Consider the following 22,402-nt stretch of genomic DNA (forward strand, 5'->3'; position numbering starts at 1 on the left):
GACATTTCGCTGATGTGGACTTTTTTAAAATTTAGCAGGAGCCACAGACCTTTCTCACAGCAGACATGTTGACTTGTCACAGTAGATGAAGCACTATGAAAAAAATGACTTTAATTGCTGTAGTTGTTAATGTTTAAAGGAACAACTGTGATTCTTCTGCCGTGACAAGTCGAGATGACTGCTTTGAAACATCTGATGCAGTAGGCAGTCATTAAATTACGCTGCACTAAATATTGAAGATTACAGTAAATGTTACACATTTACAAACAGATACAAAACTGTTTCCAAAACAGCTGGGACCTGGCAAGAAATTTAATGATTTGAAAACCTAGAGACAAAACAATGAATATTTAAATTCAAAAAACACTTTATTTATCCCCAAGAGGGCAAATAAAAGAGAATGGAGAGCTTCACATGAGACACAGAACACCAAACAAACACAAACATCAAAATAAATCATTCTGCAAATAAACACAAAAAGTCAATATAAATGCAATCTACAATAACCAGTCATAGTTCAGGAACAGTGTGCTGTTCATTTATAAAAGAAGTAACTTGAGAGGGATGTTGTCACAGATCACCCCTGAGACTCGACTCCACCCACTCAACCCTGTCTGCACACTCTTCAATCCTCTTGTGCATTGTCTGTTGCTTTGGTTGACCCCAGGTATTTAAACTTATCTAGCTTCAACACGCCTTCTCCTTACAGCTTCACTGTTACACCTGTAACTCTCTCATTCACACATGTATTCCCTGTTGCTTTTTACTGACTTCATTCTTCTTCCCCCTGCAGCACTTCCTTCACTTCTCCAGGTTTTTTTCCACCTGCTCCCTGTTCTCACTACAGATCACAATGTCATCGACAAGCAACATAGTCCAAAAGATACACCCTGTTAATTTTTGTATATATGGGTCATTTTGGATGCTACAGACTGGCAACCTGTCCAGGGTGTACCCTCCCTCACGCCGTGTGGTAGCTGGAATGGATGGATGGGTCATTTTGGACAATGAAACTTTTTTTGTTTTGAAAGAACAGCTTTAATTTGAGAATTTATGCATCAGCTGTTTAGGAATTAGAGCTACTATTACATATAATCCCCCTTTTTGAGAAGCGCTTATTCTGAGCATCTGAAATCCTAAATCATGAAAGGAATGATTGGCTTTTAAAACAAGAGTCTCCTGTTTTTTAGAAGGTGTGATGCAACACAGCAGTAAGATGCACCTTTTGAATGGCATTACTTGTTGCTCTGCTAAACACCCAACACATTTTGGTCTGAAACCCGACGTTTAGTCGAGTGAGTTGATTTTCTTTACTGGTGATTTTCAAAATTAGTCGCACTTTAGCACAAAATGGATCTGAGTAACATTTGCATTCAAAGATGCAATCTGCTTTGGTACTGAAATTAAACATGTGTTTGCAGATGAGTGCTGTACAAGATAAGACCAGACACAAACCAGCTGTCGCACACTCAGGCCTGTCACACTTCCACTGGCTGATGAGCAGCGTTGCAGATTTATTGTGGCCTCATGTCCTCCAAACTCTCCTATGATGGGTTATTGGTCCATAAAAATGTGCCTGCATAAACGAAGACGTCAACACGATTTACATTCAAGAGAGCTGAAACACTTGATGTTGGAGTGGGCAAGGGTCAAAAACCAAAAACATCAAAGAGAATAAAACTGAATCAAATGGTAGAAAAAATAAAAAATAAAAACAAGAAAAAAAGGCTTTGACAAAATGTGGAGACACCTTCCAGCCTCAAACATTTGATTATACTGTACAGGTGCAAAATAATTAAACTCATCCAAGGAAAAAAAAGAGTTAATAGCCTCAATGAAAAACCAATAATGGAGGAGAAATTATTAACTGCATTTTGCAGTGGAACAGGTGGAGGTGGGTATGGTGTCACTGTGGGTGTTGATACTAAAGCAAATACTGCCAAACTCATAGAGTTTTAGCAAAAGAAGAACAAATTAAACTGCAGCCTCTGGTGACGTCATAATTTACGGTCATTTTGAAGTTTGATGAACACAAATGAGAGTTCCTGACTTTCATGCAGAAAACATGTTTCCAATAATCTACACAATGATTTGCATAAAATATGGACATATAATACAGCAATAAAGTCTAGCTGTCACTAAAAAATAGTGCAAAAAAGTAATGAAAGGTGTGCTGATATTGTGCTGTACCAGGTTGTTCTGCTATGAAACTTTCCTTTTCACAGCTTGCAACCCAAATCTTAAATCACAACTTCAAGCAGAGAGTTGGAGAAAGGAAGCAGGTGTGAAGAGTCAGGAACATAAAGTCGAGCACTTGGACCTACAGGGCAAATTTCAGTTATAGGGTTCTTTACCAAACAGACAGAGCTGCAGTGCTGTTCAGTTTGATGCCTGAGAACTCTTTACCCCATGACAGCATACTAGACCCTTGATGCTCTTTTCTGAACTGAATGGTTTCTGTCACATTTCAGCCCTGCTTATAGAACAAAGTGACTGGGTTTGAATCAGATGTTAGTGAGAGTGGTCTCTGCCTGTACATCTAACCTTGAAAAGCCTGGAAAATATTCCAATGGTCATCAAACCACATCTTTATTGATATATACTAGGGTGTCAAAACTCATTATTAAAGGTAGAGGTCGTCATTATGAGGGAAAGAGTTAAAAAGAGTTAGAAACCATGACATGTTTTAGTCACAAAGGTCACAGAAGCCATCAACTGGCATCATCTGGAGTCTGGTGTTTTTCCGCTGTCATCCTGTATGTCCACCTTGTGGGCGGAGCCTTAGTTCCTCACCTGTTCTGCTCACCCACCATCCATTAACAGCAATGAGTGAGGCAATACTCAAGGCCAACGCAGTAAATCACTCTCCGTCAGTTCGTCAGCTACCTCTGGTGGTAACCAGGCCTTATGTCTATGCTCTGTACTTACCTTGATTTCCTTGTGCTTCCAGTTTTAGTCACGACGCTGTTTACTCACCTGCAGCTCAAGACTCTGAACACTGGTCACTTTAGCAAAATTCACTGCTCCATAACCTGCCTCTCAGAAACTAAGCTTCTCACTGCTCTCACCTGCCTGTCACTCTTGGATTCCTGGAAAAATAAGGTTGCAACTCGTCTCGGAAGCTCACCCTCCTACCCTCTCGAGAGCCCCACGCTCTCCTCCTGCAAGTAAGTCTGCAAATTCAGTATTCACCTTTTCCCCAGTAATTTCTCTGCCCACTCAGCATCTAATCTCACTCTCCCTCTGTTTCAGTGCCTTCATGCCTTCATGTCAGAGCTCCTGCTACATTCCCAGGTCTTGTTATCTTGCATCTCTGTTTGTTAAAAACTTATCACTGTCCGACTTGTGTCTGCATTTGGGTCCACTCCCACGTACTGGCCACCGGCCCAGCTTGAAATCAGTAGAAGCGAAACTCTTCTACAGCCTGCATCTCGATCTTCATTTTGACTTGTATCACACAACTGTACGGTTTTGTGGCTATGTTGGTCGATTGGTCCTGATACAGACATTAGAGGTGATTTCCATGACACACATATACACACACATACACACAGACACACTGCTGTTGTGGCTGATTATGACTTTAATGGCTGGACTGATGTAGTTTCAGGTTGTTATTTAGTAAAAGCTCCACATCATGGTTTGATAAATAGGAACAAAAATTGCTAAGTGAGTATGAAAGCTGATATGTTGTCATATCGTCGGTGTCTACATACAAAGCAACGCAGTTTGGAGGATGAAGACTTGCGTGACAAATGTTTTATGTGATGTCTTTTTCACATTAACCTTGTGACGCTTAAGATCTTGATTAATTTCTGTACTGCAAGGAGCTCTTTGCTCTGTGGGCATAATGTTGAAAAAGGGCTGTTTTACAAAGATGGAAGACACAGACCATTAATGCTGAATTTGCATTCTTCATAGTCTTTGACAGCAGCAATTTACTGCCTGTGACAGTGCCGCTTAGACTCCTAGACCATGCAGAAGTGGAGCAGAGAGGAGAGCTTATCACAGCTTTTTCCATTACACTATATGGGTAAGATAAATTACCAGCATGTTCTGCTTTTCAATTTACTTTGTTAGGGGACAAAATAAAAATTTTTGTGCCGTAGATCATAAAACACAGGGTGCATTAAGCCAGACCTCATTGCATTAAAGCATTCTAAAGCTTCAGAGTCCAAATATGGACTACTAAGATTTATATTTGGCTCTTAAGCTGCTTGGTCTCCCTTTTTGTTTTCACTTTTGTAGATAAAATAATTTAAATGTGTCTGGCCATGTTAAAATTGACAAAAAATTACAGGTGCACATTATATAGTGTGTAAAAGACGGACAGAGCAACTGTGATTCATTTCATTTAATAAAACTTTATAAATTCCATCAGTGGAAATTTATCAGTGGTGGTCAGCTGCTCACAGACTCATTACTGTCCATCCCATCCTTAAAGTCCATCGGGTCACTCACTTCCTCCGCCCCCCTCCTTCCTCCCTCTCCTCCAGAGTTTCCGTGCAGTCTAATTACCTGGCGGCAAAAGACTTTCTTAGTCTATCTGTGCAGCAGCTCTGAGACAGCAGGCTGTTGCTGTATATACTCTCCCACTGTGTGAAGGCAGAGTGCAGAGGGTGGATAGTAACCCCCATGACTGACTTAAACCTGAACCATGCTCTCTGCTCTTGCTCTGACCTCCACAGGGTCCATCTTCAGCCCAACAACCTGATTATTCTATTCATTCTATGTTCTTCTTGTTGGTACCACTGCATAGAGAATCCAGCTAGCAAACACCAACCGAACTCTGTAGCAGCTTTGTGCAGAAAAAAAAGATGCTAATCTTCATAGGAGGCAAAGCCTGGCAACTTCCCGTAGAGAAGATTGGTGTTCAGTTTGCGGTCGAGTAGGAGCCATAGGTACTTACAGGACGTGAGTCTCAACGCCCTCGAGAAGACTGGCTGAGAAAGGAGCCTTTCATGGGTATATTCAGCTGCAGATGGTTCCTCCCACACCACTGCTCAAAGTTACTCACCTCTTTCCTGTATTCCTCCTCCTCATTTACCGCGATGCATGCAACTATGGCTGATTCATCTGAATATTTCTGCGAATATGACAGAACTTGGAATTGTATTGGAAGTCATAAGAGGGCTGGGGACACTCATCACCATTTTGGTTTGCAAAACCTGACATGAGGACTAAGGGCATGTTCTGCTAGAGGAAAAGACTCATCATACTTTGTTTAATTACCTATTTACATAAATTAGGACCATCATTTACAAAATGAACACATTTTGTATTAAATTAGACTTGAAATTAGCAACTAAAATAATAAAGTCATTAGGAAAATCACTACTGAGGTCATAGATCAAGTGAGCTTTCTCATCGATCTCTATGCATTTGAACATGGGCTATTTTTACAGCCAGAGGAGTCACCTCATGTCGGCCATTGAAACAAGGCATTTTAAGGCACTTCAGATTAACTTTCCAGAGGTTTGCCTATTCTATATGCAGTGCAATGAAAAAGAATTTGCCTTCTTCCTGATTTATTTTTTATCCTATTTGTCAAGCTTAGATGTTTCAGATCATTAGACAAATACCAGTTCAATAAGCAGAGATCATTAGAAAGAATGAACATGATTTATTGATGAACAGAATTTCGATATAGGTTTTTGGCAGTTAGACCCGTCTCAGTGGAACAAAACCGCAGCTGTGAAAGGCATTAGAGCAGGACCCCCCCAGAGACGAAGGTGGCTTGAATAGAGCCTGAGTGAAGAAAGGCAGTGATGGGGAGGAGGTGGGTTGCACGCAGGCGTCTGCATAGGAGAATGACAGATGCACAGTTAGATTAAAAGTATGTGGCATGAATGTTGATTGGCCTGGAGAAGGCCAGGAGAAGGTGATTGGACCAGACCAGTGATGACATGATAAATGGTGTGATAAAGCTTAGATGTAGACAAAGATAATAAAAGCATCATTTCAAAAGTGAATTTTGTATTCACTCTGTTTTCTTTGTCTAATATTAAAATTTATTTGATGATCTAAAACATGCAGCTGGGATAAGGACAGATGGACATTAACCCCAAAACCAAGCAAATGCCTGCTGTATCTCAGACTGACAAGGGCTTTGCTGTAAGCTGCAGATATTTTACATCCATGAAACACAGATATGCATTATAGTGGAAAATTCAAAGACATTTATATAAATAAACAGAGCAAGACACGATCTGCTGTCAGACAGCATAACATAGACTGAGACTCTAACCCAGTGATGAAAGTAGTAATAAAACCTTTACACTTGTCAATGCAAACCAAGCATTTTCTACTGCTACAGCTTTACATTAAAAGGGTTTAAGAAGTCACAGACAATAATTTTGTCAGTGAATGTAACACTCAAAGTAAACAGCTAAATCCATAAGTTATTGTACAATGACACTTGGATACCACCTTAGTGGATTTCAAGTCAAACAATCATGATATGATTTAAGAGCCATCACTTTTTATTATGGTGGAAGTGGATGAAGTGGATGATGACGGTATTATTTCCATGGTTAGGAAAAACAACTTCTAACCAAGTCAAGAACACTCTCGAGGATTTATGGATTTCAAGAGACGTCTTCCTGAGTGTAAATGCAGAGGGTTTAAAAACAAAGTTTTTAAACCCTCTGCACATTTATACCTTACGAATCCTGAATAAAATCACTATGATGTGTAGCTTCTAGAGTATTGTAAAAAACCAGACCCCTTTGAGTTTACAGCTTCTGTTTAAAGGATTTCCTGTGTGGGTATTTGAATAAAGTCTGACTTTACCCAGGGGCCTAACATCATGTTAAGCTTTTATGCACATTCATATTTTTTTGTGCTTCTAAATAATGGTCATATTTACAGATAAACAAATGAATCTTTAAACTGTCTGTTAAATGTGGATGTCTGCTATGCCACAGGGTTATAAAGACCTGTTGAGTTTTCCCACAATGCCACAGCTATACACTCATGGTCACTTTATTAGGTACACTGTGTTAGTACTGACTTGGTACTTTGCTTCACGTCGTTGCTGCAGATTTGTTGGTTGCAGATACAAAATGATACAAAATAGATACAAGATGTGAAGCACATCACAAAGTTGCTGCTTTAATATCTGGTGACTCTGGAGTTCATTTCAGAACAGGGAACTCACTGTCATGTTCAAGAAATCAGTTAGAGATGACTTTTTCACATAGTGTGTTATTATGCTGGAAGCAGCCATCAGAAGATGGGCACATTAGAGCCATAAAGGGATGGACATGCTCAGCAGCAATGCTCAGGGAGGATGGAGTGTTTAAATGCTCAGTTGCTACTAAAGGGCCCAACGTGTGCCAAGAAAATATCCCACAGTGTGAACGAGGCAGGGTGGATCCATGCTTTCATGTTGTTCATACCAATATCTCATGACTAATTAAAAAAATGGGAATGTGAGTAATTAATTCACAGAAAACGATCAGCTGTTTCAATGCCAGCCTCCCAAATACTATCACGTGAATTACCATATTTGGTTTTTCCTTTTGTGTTTGCGCTGGATCTTTCCCTTAGGGTGAACTGTAATAACTTTTGGAAAATACTTTGTCACAACATAAAAAAATATTTGCATTATGGAAAATTCAAAGATGTTCATTTAAACACATTAAGTCACTGTCTGTTGTCAGTTGGCACAAACAAAAAATATGCAAAAATGAAATCAGATAGGGGGCAAATAGTTTTTCACAGCACTGTAACTGCTGATGATAAAACATCTAAGAAAATTCCCTCTAATGACGTTCGCACATAGATATTAACATTCAACTTAAGACCTTTAAGTGCAGCTGATGAAGACCTGAGAAACTTTATTCCATTAAAGTCAATTAAATTAAACAAATAAATATTATTATGTATTTTTTTACAGGGCACTATTTGAATTAGAAATAAATTGCTTAAGTGATTCTTGACATTATTCTTGACTGATATCAAACTGAAACTCTGGTGAAGATAAGAGAGGGGAGCTTTTATTATGAAATACAACTGCTCTTGATATCAGATTAAAACGCGTTTAACTCCATTATCTTTCACCTCATCAGGACTCCTTTCATATTTTTCTGTTTCCTTCTGTTCTAAGTCACTTGAACAGACAATTCCCTCCTGCAGCCTCTTGACAGCAGGTAGAACTTCCACCACCATCTGAAGTAGCTCAAGGATCACTCCTCAGTCGTACTCCCCCAGGTGTCACTGACTAATCAGCATGCTCTTTCAGCTCCCAGAAACTGCAGCACAGTTTCTCCTCCTGAGGATGATGAATATGCTGCCAGCATCCAGATGCATCCATCCAAATGTGTGAGGTTCCCATGATCATATGAAAAAAAAAGGATTCTGTTGATGATGAAGAAAAATAGGTTTGTTTTTATGCATTATACGGATGTGACTGTATTCTACTTTACTAAAGTTTATTTAACTTTTTAATGAAAAATGCTAATAAAAGTGATGTTAATGAGTAATGCCGAATCAGTGTTACTCATTAACAAAAATGAAAATATGATGCACAAACAGCTGTATATCGCACACAGACTCTCACCGTCTCCTTATTTTCCATGCCAGCTTCATTTGATTCAAGCTGAGCTGAAAATAAACAGAATTTTATGGACCACTGTTCTTTGTGTTCAGTGAGTCGGTGAGAATTTAGTTTATGACTTCACAGAAGTTTTAATCTGACCCGGGCGCCGTAAATAGCTACCATCTTCTGTCTCCTGCTGACACAGGTTTCTGAGAAGATGAAACTTTTTATGTAGAATACGTTTTAACAGTGCCTGTGCAGCCTGTGCAGTGACTGCATCAACCTGCAATGAGCTGTAGTGAGCGAGGGATGCTGGTTTATGCTACTGCAGAGACTCATTTAGATCAATCATTGAGCATTTCTGAAAGAAAAACTGCATCCCACCCCCATTAGATAAAGAGTGTTTCCACTTCCAGAGCACACTCATATACCACCTTTATTCCTATAATTAATTACTGACTAATATAAAGTCTTCTATAAGCCAGCAATAGAATCATAGAAAAGAGGGGGTGTGTAATGTTGAGACACACATGTTCAGTACCTTGAACTTGCAATGCTTATTTTTATTTGGTAAACTTATTCTGTCCAGGGGTGTCTCCAGAATCTTTTCATCGAGGTGGCAATACGAGGGCCTCGGTGGCGCTCCTGATTCTGACTCATGCTTCAATTCCTGTATTGTTTGGAGTTTAAATACCTTGTTTAAATGTATCCTTCATGCTATTTTAACTATACATACTTTTCACATTCTTTGTTGCTTGTAAGGTTTCCCTTGAAAAAAACAAACATGCAAAAAATCCCCCAAATCTATTCTGAGACAGTCTGCTGAAAGCAAGCAAAGGTGCAGAAATCCATTTGCTGCGATGGATGGAGGCATTCAGTTACCTGCGATTCCTCTCCATCAGCTTTGACCTTTTCCATAATTTCTCTTCTTGCAAGTAACACGGACACAGTCAGCCGTCACTATCAAAACTATAACTCAGACGCCACAAGAGGCCATTGTAGGCACCACCACCATCAGTCACTATATTGATACATGCTAGTGTCAACACTACGTTATGTATTGAGTCATAAAGTCATCTGGCTGCAGATGTCGTATGCAAAGCGAATATTCTTTGGATTTAAAATATAAAACAACAGCAGCTACCACATCCCGTGTATTTCCTGAACACCTGCTCTCAACCTGCTTCAAAATTGCATCCCAAGCTTATCATCTTGGTTTTTACTATATTGTTGTTACATGGGCTTTATTGCTGTGTATACTGTACGATTTACATAATTTTCCCAGCTCCTCCATGGTAACGGTATCATGATATCCTCTATAAAAGAGAAACACAGCAGCATCTCATGATCTCATGTTAATTATAACCTGTTATCTAAGGCTCTCGGTGAAAGCCTGAAGTTTTAAATGGCTTGGCGCACTTTAACAACAGATGTGAATCATTTGTGAATCAATCTATCATTTTTTTATATTAATGTGTGTTTTTATTTAAAAGGCCTATTTGTTATACAGATATTTAATAATTACTCTCTTAGATTTACTTCTTATTTATTCATTTATTCACAAATAGTGGTGGTTAGCAGAAAGGAGTGCAGGTGTTTAGACCATTAAACTGTCATGATAGGCTAAATTTGGGCAAATGTGAGGAGGGTCTGTGACAGGATCTAAAAGTCTTGTGGTTTGTTCCTTGTATGACGTGGTTAGTATTTGCGAAAAGTTGTACAAAAACTGGCAATATTGTCGTCGGTCCCAAAAGCTTGATGAGCTAGCTATTGTGGTCTGTCCCCACAGGTCAACAACTAAAGCCCAAATTGCTGAAGCAGCCTATGCAAACCTCCATCCACCACCAACCATAACTTACAATCCACATCAAACGTAAGCAATGGAAGAAAATGGTCTGATGTGATGAACTGTGGTTTCTTTTATTTCATGTTTGTTTATTGTTTAGTTGTGGAGAAGTGAGCATCAGCATGCACAGTGGGAAGAAGGCAAATGGACTGTGTGGTGCTCTGGGCAATGTTCCGCTAAGAAGTCTTGGGACCTTTGGGACATACCACCCACTAACATACTGCACATATGCCCTTTCATGGAAATGATGTTTCCAGATGGTAGTGGGTTCTTTCAATAAGAGTGGCCTGATAAACAAACTGCAAAGATTCTTCAGGAATGGTGGGAGCTGAGAGTTTGTGGACTATTGCATGTCATTTTGATACTTATATGTGAAATATAAAGCGCAGAGACATCAGAATCAGAATCAGAAAGACTTTATTTATCCCCAAGGGGCAAATAAGATACAACAGAGCAGCATGACGTTGAAGATAAGGACAGGGCATAAACAGGCAATAAGAATGAGATTGTGAAGTGGCAGTGTATTTATCCATGCACATGTAAATCTGTTTGCTTACAATCTTAAAGTTTAGAGAAATCTTTGCTTTTATAGCTTTAAGTACAATCTAAACATGGCCCTTTCAGTAAGCAACAACACCCATTAGTTAGGCTAATAGATCTCATTCATCGGGTCCTGCCCTACCTGACTGCAGCCATATGGTAGAAAATACAGACCAGGTCAGGCACAGGAACATTGATATGGATGATTTTATGAACACGTCTGTGCAACCAGCAGTCAAATATTCAAGGTTTTCCCTTTGGCTAATTTGTTTAAACAGGAGCTCGAGCTCCCTTGGGCAGTATCACCATCTGTTGTGGAGGCAGGTTTTGTCTCGGGGCAAAGGCACTAATCACCACAACATTCACAGTTGTTAGAGTCAAAACTGATTATAGGTGTGCAGCACGTGTCCCTGTGCAGCGTGACTTTAACTGAGCAGTTACTACACAACATGGGGGTTCGTGTATGTACAGCATATAGTTAACACAGAGTGGGAGACATGCTGATTTAGTGTTTGCAACATTGAGGTCAACAGAGACTCAGCTGGAGGTTTGGTTCAGTTACACAAAATATGTGACAAACTGAGGATATCTTTTATTTATTTATTTATTGTCACTCTCTGTTTGAAGAGGTTTATTTTTTTGTTTATTTATAGTTTTTCCCAGGTTATTGGCGGCCTTTCACTAATTTTTCAGGTTTTTATAGCTGATTTAACTCAAGGGATGAACCACTGTTGTGACTCACATAGCAAACAACTTAGCAAGGAATCAATTTAATTTTAAATTGTATCTTTTGGCACTTTGCTGCTAACAGCCTGTCATAAAACACATCATTTGTTCCTGTTTCTTTATTTTAACTTTTGAAAAATGCCAAAGATAACACAGTTTGACAGGCATAAAATTGTATTTTGGCACCAACGCGATGATTCAAAAAGAGCTGTTAGATGAAAAATTGTCAGAAAAGTGCCAAAACCAAAATGTATTCAATATGCAATACCATCTGGAAAGCATTTGATTGGTAACAGATTCATTTTCAGCATGAAACTGATCCCAAACTCACACCTAGTGCAGTAAAAAACATACCTGGATAGAAAAGCACACAGTGGAGAACTATCAGCCATGGATCGGCCTCCCCAGAGCACGGACCTCAACATTACTGAGGCAACATACCTCATCATCTTTACAGAGCAATCAGCAAAAGGAAGTCAACATCCAAAGAAGATCTTTGATTGCTGTTCAAGAAGCCTGGAGAACTATTCCTGAAGACTGCTTAAAGAAACCAGAAGGAACCTGATCTAAGAGAGTTCAGGCTGTGTTGAAGAATAAAGATCATCATACCGAATATTGTATGTTTTTCCTCATATACTTTATTTCCACATCTGTTTGTACATGTTTCAATAAGGAAAATATGGAAAAAATAATGGAAAAAAAACATTTTGGGGGATTCAGTGTTCAGACCACGTGTGAAAAATTGGACTTCACTACGTTACGTTAAATTAGCTATGATTTGTTTCTGTCAGAGGAAATTTAGAGTAAATTAAAACTTCAAACTCTCAGTTTTTATATACAAAAAAGAGAAAATAAGTTTGGGGATAGGTTAATTGATTAATCTAAATTGCCTATAGGTGTGAATGGGGGAGTGAACGTGAGTGTGAATGGTTGCCTGTCTCTGTGTGTTAGCCCTGCGACAGACTGGCGACCTGTCTAGGGTGTACCCGCCTCTCGCCCCATGACAGCCAGGATAGGCTCCAGCGACCCTGAAAGGATAAGCAGAAGCAAATGGATGGATGGAAAAAAGAGAAATTATTTCAGGGCAAGAAAGAATATTTTCTGAATATATAAATATCAGTGGAAGAGACAAGTTTTTTTGTCCAAGAAATACTGAAGTCAAATGCATTTAAGTTAGCAAGACACAATGGTACTAAATTATTATTATTTTTTTCTTAGCAGAAAATGTGTTATATGTTATATTGTCATAGTTCTCACAAACCCTGCAGAACTACAAAAATATATTGATTGTCACTTGCAGCTTTCAGCATGACCATTCGCAGACTAGAAAATCAGATTTACTCATCAAAACATGCTTTTATCACACAGCAGAGCATCTGACATGTGCAAGCTGAAGCAATTAGCATCCATTTGGTCCTGTGTAGGCCCAGTGTAATTCATTTAGGAAGAGACCCTTTACTGAAAAACTGTAAACACAGACAGAAACAAGTGAAATGAAATATCAAGGGTTATGGAAAGATCTCCTATTTATTTGAAATGTGCTGTGTGAGTCAAAACTGAGCTGACATCTTTATTCCTAAGTGCCACTAAATCCCAGTTATATAAAATATATCGTACCAAGTGTGATTATTGTTGTGCCACTCGCTTATTTTCTGTTTTATTTATTTATTTATGAAATGTGGACTTGCTTGGTATTGATTTTTAGCTTTCATACAACTACAGTGACAGGCTCTCATGAGATTGCTTGAGCAGCAGTGGTCTACCACTAATGGTAACACAATAACCAAAGTCAATGGCCTCCATGCACGAAGTCAGCCATCCATTTCAAGGTAATAGGTTTATGATTTATTGAAAGATACGTTACTAATACTCATATGCCTAACACTCTGTGATCGAAAGCCCTGCCCTCTGTTTAGCACAATGGTCTCCAGCGCTGACCATTGTGCCTTTTTTATTAAAAACTGTGAGCACAATTTCTAATCTGACCTTTACTGATTTATCGCTGTAGCTGCTCCATTAAATTCCAATTCCACCTGAAAAGCTCACATGTCCATGTGCCTGGGTAAGATGTAACATGCTGAGTGTCTCAAAGGCTGAACTGTGTCCTCATAACAATTGTTGCCAGGGCAAACAGAGTTGCTACGCAGGGCTTAAGTCCAGGAAAGTGCATGCACCCCCTTCTATTCATGCCACGTCCTGAAACGCTTTGGATGATACAGCGATAGTGCTTGTTTTTCCTGCAGTGAATGAGAGGATTCACGGTTAAATTTTACTGATTACATATTCTGATTTTTTTCCCCTTCATAACAGCTGAAAGAGAAAAAGGGCCTGTGGTTTTAATTCGGACATTAGGAAGCCCTTCTCACAGTGGCAAATTCATACCATAGTGAGGCTCAAAACATATAATCCAAAGCCACAGCTGATCTATCAGAAACACCCATGGCGTTCAATGAAGTCATCCTCTAAATTCCATAGAAACAAGAGCACAACAAGTACTTTAGCAGTTTAACCAAACCCATTAGCTAGCAAGAACTGAGCTTGAGTCAGGATCCTGCTGACAATGGGCCATGACTTTCCTTCATGTGGAGCAATTAGACATCAGCCAATCACATTGTGACATGAGTGCATTAGTGACATTTATGCATGTCCACGTCCAACCAGAAGTTCACGCTCTGTAAAACTATTTGATCACTTTATTGAACCACCTGCACAGAGACCTCACATTTTCCAGTGTCTGAGTACGAAATGCAGATTTGAATGTTCTGTTTCCACTTGTATGCTAAATGATATTAGCCTCTTCTAGCTACAGGACCACTCATGATGTCAGTCATGTTTGCTATAAAAGTGAATGAGTAACACTTCATTACTGCAAAACAACAGCGTCTGAATTTCCCCGAGTTAGGCTTCTTGTTCTGAGCAGCTCTCGCTGGTGTGTTGCTGTTTAAATATTAAATGCTGCTTTTCTGAGAAACTAAAGGCCAGCACACTGGGTCTCATGGAAAAATAAGGATTATATGGTCTTTTCTTGATGCTAGAACAGAAAAACGAAAATATTGTAGTTTCTAAAACATGGAAAAAGATCAAAATCAATAGGTGTTATTTAATCAATTTGAATATTAGAAATAGTGAGTGTATGTGTGCATGCACGAGTAGGGGAAAATAGTTATTAAAGCTTGTTTTCAATGTATAACACAAAAGTTTTCCAGGTGTTCTCGCATTTATCAGATGAGTCATGAGAGTGAATCTCATTTTCTCAAGTCTGACATCCAGGTTGAGGTTAATGCTGTTTGCAATCTAATCCAGTAACACAATTGTGTCACACAGATTAACTCTTAAATGGAAATTTGTCTATATGACAGAAGCCAGGGATAACAGGTGGTGTTGAGGTTGGACAGGGTAAATTTTAATGGATTGCTATGATTCCCATCCCTCTGTTATACTGTTTTGTTTTAACACAGTGTGCTAGCTTTAAAGTGAACATGTGAATATTCAGACATTGGCACTGGCACTCTAATCAGAGCCTGTCACTGTAATAAGAGCAAGTACTAAACATTCAGGGAGCAGGTTCAGTTATTAGCCTGTACCCACTGACACTTTCACCAGTTAAATTACACACATTACACACTGCGCTGTTTATGGGACAGGCCAATAAAGCTAATGTTTGCTTGGCAATATCGTATCTAATTAGAGTGGGTAAAAAATATTGTAGTATATATAATATAATGTATCTGACATCTAGAGTTGGATGTCTCGAGACCGGTCTTGGTCTCGACCACTTTTACGTGGTCTTGGTCTTGTCTTGGTCTCGACGGACTTTTGTCTTGTCTCGGTCTTGGTCTCGCTGTTTCGATCTTCCGTTCTCAAATCGACATAGTGTTCCGGAGATTTGGAGTCAACCATTAGCGGAGCGGGGGGGTGGCTTACTGGGCTTAAGCCCGGGTCATTTTTTCAGAAGCATGGGGCACCGTCGTAAATTCCCCCTAATTTTGGTATGATCCGAGCTCAGGTACTAGGCGACTGAGCACAGCACGCATGCAGTGTTGCCAACTTAGCGACTTTGTCGCTATATTTAGCGAGTTTTCAGACCCCCTAGCGACTTTTTTTCTTAAAAAAGTCGCTAAAAAAAGACGTGAAAGCGCGTATCGCTTTTACTCTCAACAAGCAGCGGGTGCTGTAACACAGTCAGTTCTTCTTTTACTCTTTTACTCTTATGCTGTTTTGTGGATCACAAGGTTTAAAACTACTTATAAACACACACACACAAAGTAACTCCACCACAGTGCCTATTTCGGATCACTTTTGCCGGTCCAAGCCCGGGTAAAGGAGCAGGGTTGGAATTGTGACATTAAAAAAACCAATAATTGCTAAAAAAAAATTTAATTTGTAGTTCTAAATAAACTCTAAATGCATTTAGGACGTTTTTTACTCACTTTATGTCTCTTCCACGATGTTATTTCTCTCTCCAACAACATAGGTTACAATTATATTAGCATGACCAATTATGCAAATTAGGTGATGACGTCATTTAGCGACTTCTAGCGACTTTTAGGACAGCCAATAGCGATTTTCCTTACTGAGGAGTTGGCAACACTGCACGCATGTGAGCGAGGGGGAGAAGCTGCTGCCTGCGAGTTTGCTGCAGACAGAGGAGAGCTTAAGTTTGACCAGGTACCAAAGCAAATCATTCGTACTGAACTAATAATGTAAATATGACGGTGTATCACAAAAGATTGATATCAAACTGATCAGTTGGTTGCGTTACTTGCTCTTCGAGTGAATCAACAAATGGATAAATAAAAAGCCGAACAACAATGCTGATTTTTTAGAGAGTCTTAGCCTACATTTCATATTTTCAGTTGTTACCCTCCACGGCTAAACAAACTCTCTAAATCGGTTTCAATTGTGTACTGATGAACACAACAATGGACATAAGAAGCTTCTTTCAAAGAAAAAACTCAGGTAGATGTTATTTTATATATTATGCTTTGTATGTTGTTCAGTATATCTATGCAAAACAAGAGGAATTTCAATACACAGCAGTATATTCACAGATGAAACAAGATATTTACACTTTAGGTAGAAAACATAAAAACTATTTTTACTGTTAAACATTAATTTAGAGTAAACTTTGTTTTAGATAAATAAATGTTGAAATATCTTTGAATTAGTTTAATGACAGAATAAAGAGAGACAGAGCTGTCTATTTTATCCCTTTCATCAAATTTAGGAGTACATATACACTAAGTTTATTGTTAATTAATAAGAAAAACTCCAGACGATTCCATTCTGAGCTTAAGAAGCTTCTGATAGGTTAGTAGAGTCCATGTGAGTAAATTGGTGGCACAGCTGTGGATGCATATAAGGCAAAACACAGAGCCTGTTTCTGTGACATGTGAAAATCAAGAGATGTCAACCAAAACACCAGGAACAGAATTGTGGAGCTCCATAAGTGTGGCTCAATTTTGAATACAATTTGGTGCCATTTGCAATTAAGAAATACATATAGTTTTTCTCTTTACTCTTAAAGTTAACAAATATGTTTTTATATTTATCAATCTAAAAAATAAACATTTAGTCTGATTTGATGTTACATTTAAAAAGTGTTTGTGTTTTTATCTGAAGAGTATGTAAATATCTGGTTTCAACTGTATATTTGATGATGTTGGTGTTTGGCTTGATTGTCAGCACAAAGAGGAGAGAGAGGAACAGAGAGGGAGAGAGAGGAGCAGAGAGGGAGATGGAGAATGAGGACAGAACAGAGATGGAACAAGAGCAGGTGAGACACACATGTTAGTCAAATGGTTGTTTGCCAAAACTCATCAGAACATGTATCTAGTACCTGTTTCTTTTAGATACCATTTGTTACTTTTCAAATTCTATATTTATTAAGTTATGCAGGCTTGTTTGCACAACAAGGCTAAATAATTATATAAACTTTTCAGAATCTAAATAGCGTACTTTGGTAGAATTAAAAAAATAAGTGTAGTGCAGGTCTATGATGATTTTCAGTGCTACTATCATCTAGTTCTGATTCTGGTTCTGTCTTGGTTAAGTCCTAAGTAGTCCTGATTTTGAACTGTTGTAGTCCTGTTTTAATTCGGATCAGTTCTGGGTCTGGTTGAATTGGGGTTTAGTCCCTGTGTCTTGATACAGGCCCGACTTTGTTCTGCCTTGCTGCTTAATTAAAAACTAGTTTAAGGTGTCCTGCATATGTGATATTTATTTTTTTCCTATATGAAGTCATTCTTTTTGAACAAAACTCAAAACAGAGCCTAATAATCTTTCAGTCATTTCTACCCTCACTTAATTTCCTTTTCGCTGCTCAGCTCTCACACAGTGGCTCAGTTATGCTCCAATCCTCCATATTGTTGCCAATCACATGCGAGGATATAGGATAATATCATTATGTGAAAAACAGAGAGGGTGAGAGACGCGACAGTCAAGTGGAGCGTGCGTCTGTCCTCTCAGTAAGTGAGTGAGACAGTAGACAGCGGTGAGGAGGGCTGTGCGAAAGCAAAAACACATAAATATGCCTGACACCTGTAAACGAAGCAGCATCTGGCTGCAGTTTAAAGACTTTTTTTGTCTCGGTCTTGGTTTTGGTCTTGGTCTCGTCTCGACTCGGTCTCGGTCTTGGTCTCGTCTCAACTTGGTCTTGGTCTTGGTCTTGTCTTGGTCTCGGATTAGGCGGTCTTGACTACAAGTCTACTGACATCACACTCGATCAAATGAATGCTTAAAAAACTAACAACACATATCTCAAAAACACGAGGTTACGCAACAAACATTTACGACAAAATGGACGCTATTAGGTTAGCCAATCAGATTGCTCACAGTCACCCTATTCATGTCATGGTCCTGGGTCATATGACCCTGCGTTTTGTGTTTATTATTATTATGTATTCTGGTTAAGACTTTCTAGTTCTTTGGTTTTGGTTTCTGTGCTTCCTTGGTTTAGTATCTAGTCATCCCTGCCCGTGTGTTCCTCTGTTCTGTCAGTATTTCCTGTTTTACTTTGAAGGTCCGTGTCTGGTGTCAGTGTATTCAGTTTGCGTCTTCCCTGTCTCGTCATGTTAATTGGGTTCAGCCAGGTCTCCCTTCTGTGTGCAGTTTCCTCGTTTCCCTGTGTGTTTATAGTGTGTGTCCTCTTGTGCTCGTCAGTGGTCCGTCGGAGTTTCCTTGGTGTGTTTCTCCCTGCTTGTCGTTCCCCATGTTACCCTCTGCTCTAAGTCCCCTCGCTCTTTAGGTTTGTTAGTTTTGGTTCCTTGTTTCTTAGTTTTCCCAGTGTAGGTTTTCCTTAGTTTCTGTCCATGCCTTCTCTGTTTCTGTTTGTATCCTTACCTTATTAATAAAGCTCACTCGCATCACAGCCATGTCTGCATTTTCGGTCCTTCTCTCATAAACTCCACACAGCTGTTGCTGCAGCCGTGAGACATTCATACATGTGTAAGGATACAATCATGCACACTGACTTCCTGTTATTAGAAAATGTTGAAAATATCAACATGTAGAATATCTTCCTTCTCTCGAAGCTGCTGCTCACGAGAGTAGACGTTACCCCTGGAACGCCTACTATGACTAGCTTTTTAAGCTCTTTTCTAAACTGAATGGTTTCTGTCATACTTCAGGCCTGCTTATGGTACAAAATGAACCTCTGCACCAGAAGTTACCTATGATGCTACTCATGGAAAACCTGGAAACTATTATCATGGTCGTCAAAGAAGGTCTTTATTGATACGTACTGAGGTGTCAAAGCTCATCATTACAGGTGGAGGGGAGGTCATGAAATGTTATTTTTATGGACTAAAGAGCTAAAAAGGATTCATCTGCAAATGTTCTGGCCCGTTTTCAGCAGAGCTTTTGAAGCATGGTTGCTAAGTGGTTAGCACTGTCACCTCACAGCAAAAGCAGGGCCTTTCTGTCTGGAGTTTGCATGTCTGGGAAATCTAGTTTCTCCCATCATCCAAAGCAGACACTGCCAGATTAATTCTCCTGTCACTGTGCCTTTTATCAAGGGATGGGCCTCTGGCTGGGGCAGGTCCCTCCCGTGCTCCAAGGGGATGGTTTGAATGCAGAAAATGCATTTCCCTAAGGTGATCATTTAAGAACACCATGTTAAAAAACATTCGAGCATGCCAGCATGCCAAGAATGAGACTTAGCAAAGCAAAGCTACACTGTGACGAAGCAGCTGGTGGCTGCTTCAAGAGGATGCTTGGAATAAGTAATTTAACAGCTTAATAGTGAGAAGCCTCAGGTTATAACATATGGGCTGCACATTATTATATATACTGTGCCAATTAATATCACTGGCTGTTACTCACAACAGAGGAGTGAAAAACCAAAGACTGTGACTCATATGAAAAAACTGCTAAATCATTCAGCCCAACTTCTGTGCCCTGCCTGACCCAACAGAATGCGTCAGTCCTCATTATACACCACACATTTTAATGTATCACTTTAACGATGGCACCTAATTTACAAAATCATTAATAATTCAGGAAAGACTTGAAATGACAAATTTTGTTATGCACGATTGGGGCTATTTGAATAGTGAACAGTGTATTCCAGGAAGGAAGCCCTAATGTTTTTAAATAACCGGTTGTTTGTCATGAACATCGTGGCCACCATGCAACATTTCAATCTGCGCTGCGTGTTTCTCCATGTTTTTCTTCCTGAGAGCCGTCGTTCTCAGCTGCCGGTTCAGAGAACATTGCATTTACGTTTTTTTCTTCTTTTTTTCATTTCAGGCTTCACAGGGTTGTCAGGAGAGGACACGTACTGTGCACAGTAGTAACCCATTGTTTGAACAATTGCCAACATTCTTCCATGACAGCTCAGTGGCAGGAAAGCAGTTTAGCACTGCTTCAGTAAGATGAGCATCCATCCCATTTTCTTCTTTCATCTGATCCAGTTCAGGGTCACAGTGGGGCTGGAGAACACCATGGATGGGTGGACAGTGTGACGCAGAGCTAACAAAGAGACACAGGTAGCCGTTCACACTCATGGCTAATATAGAACCACCACACCCTGCAGAGTTTGAGACCCACGCTGGCAAATTCTGCCCTCTTCAGGTGAGCTACCTGAGCAAGAGTTCACTCAGAGTCATACTGAGCTGTCCAAACATACTTTTGACTTACATTTTCTGTTTTAGGAGACGGCCAGATGCTGACAACGGTAACATCTGTGGTTAAATACTTTCTAAAGTTAGTTATGTTCACATTTACAAGCTTCTGTGTGTCTTATTAGTGGTTTGTTAGAACCCCCCAAATATTCATCCATTTATTAGATATTTTATATCATGAGTAAATGTTGGCATTTTTTCAGTTATAAATCTGACGACATATACGTTAACTGCATTTATGAAGCAGTGTATAATGTGAACGGTAGAAAATAAGAAATAACACAGTGAAACAAAAAAATGAAAAGGCTCTAGAAGCAAGAGCAGGTTTCTGAAAAACTGTAAAAGCTTTCAGAGGATAGTTATTACAACTGGAGATATTTCATGTATGAAGGTCTCATATTCTCGAGCTGTGTAGAAAATACAAACTATATACAATGCTGTTTTGTATGTATATATGTGCTTGTGCTGTGTAATCGTGTTAACTCTCTTAATGTAATTATTGCTTTCTACCATGGAGCTGTCCAAGGTACTGACCCTGGTTCAATTACTCGGTAACAGCAACGGCAGCTGGAAATGTTTAAGCAAATAACGGTCAGTGTAATGTGTAGACTGGCTGTCTGTGAATGTACTATGAATATGTTTGTATGTATATGTTAAACTTTCGAATTCTACTATATAATAGACATTACTACATGTCATTAGATACAGATAATCTTCACTGATCATAATAAGGACAGGACAGAAATTTAGCTAAGATGTTCACTTAAGACACCTAAGATGTTGAAATTAATGAAATAATGAAAGCTTCAGTACACACACACACACACACACACACACACACACACACACACACACACACACACACACAGTCTATGAAACAAAATTACAAAATTGTTTGCACTGATGTTAGTGGCTATGGGAGGAGCTACCACAAGGACTTCACAGTTGATTAACACATCCACTCAGCACATTATGTCCCCCATAATTTTATCTTCTTAAAAACTACCCTACCTTATGTAGCTCACTGTAATCACAACCTAGTCCAAGAGCTCAAAAGGCAGCTTTCATTTAGTTTTGTCATTAAAATGATGGGATGGAAAAAATCTTTTTTGCTTTTATAAAGCAGGACATGTCTGCAGCACATGCTGTGTCAGCTGGTATTCCCTTTTGGCTTATAAAGCTGCCACTAAATTGAACCACAGAGATGACATATGGGTCTGGTTTGTGTCACTGTTGACCCTTGCTGACGGCTTCTTGGCTCTTTCACTTCACTCCGTGACAACCGGCACACACATGAAGTGATAATAAGCTGCAGGCCACTTCTGCTGCCTGAATTTCACAAAGAGCCATTGACCTCATAACATGGGTGGACAGCAACAGAGGCTTTTCTCCCTCATTTCTCCCTCAGTGTCTCACCTGCTCCGGGGTGAGACATTCCTGGAGGGATTAAAGGAGTCCCTGCTGTACAGTGAAGCAAAGGAGATTTCCTTTTATAGTCTATCAGACATGAAAAAGTAGAGCATTAAAAAAATGCTCTCAGTAGAGCACAAACTTTTTCCAACCCTAAGCAAATTTTTAAGCTTTAGAAGCAAAAGCCCCTAAAATAGCTGCATGATTTATCACCTT

The 22,402-nt window shown here is 39.4% G+C and overlaps 1 long non-coding RNA gene across 1 annotated transcript; it reads left to right on the forward strand.

Annotated features, from left to right (window-relative positions):
• The first annotated feature begins 17,373 nt into the window (after window positions 1–17,373).
• LOC120433279 lies at window positions 17,374–20,920 on the forward strand. The gene is made up of 3 exons (XR_005608455.1): window positions 17,374–17,430; window positions 20,567–20,726; window positions 20,807–20,920. It is a non-coding gene; the product is annotated as an uncharacterized LOC120433279 (long non-coding RNA).
• Window positions 20,921–22,402: the final 1,482 nt, after the last annotated feature.

This window comes from Oreochromis aureus, linkage group 15, assembly GCF_013358895.1.
Source record: "Oreochromis aureus strain Israel breed Guangdong linkage group 15, ZZ_aureus, whole genome shotgun sequence".
Lineage (NCBI taxonomy): Eukaryota > Metazoa > Chordata > Actinopteri > Cichliformes > Cichlidae > Oreochromis > Oreochromis aureus.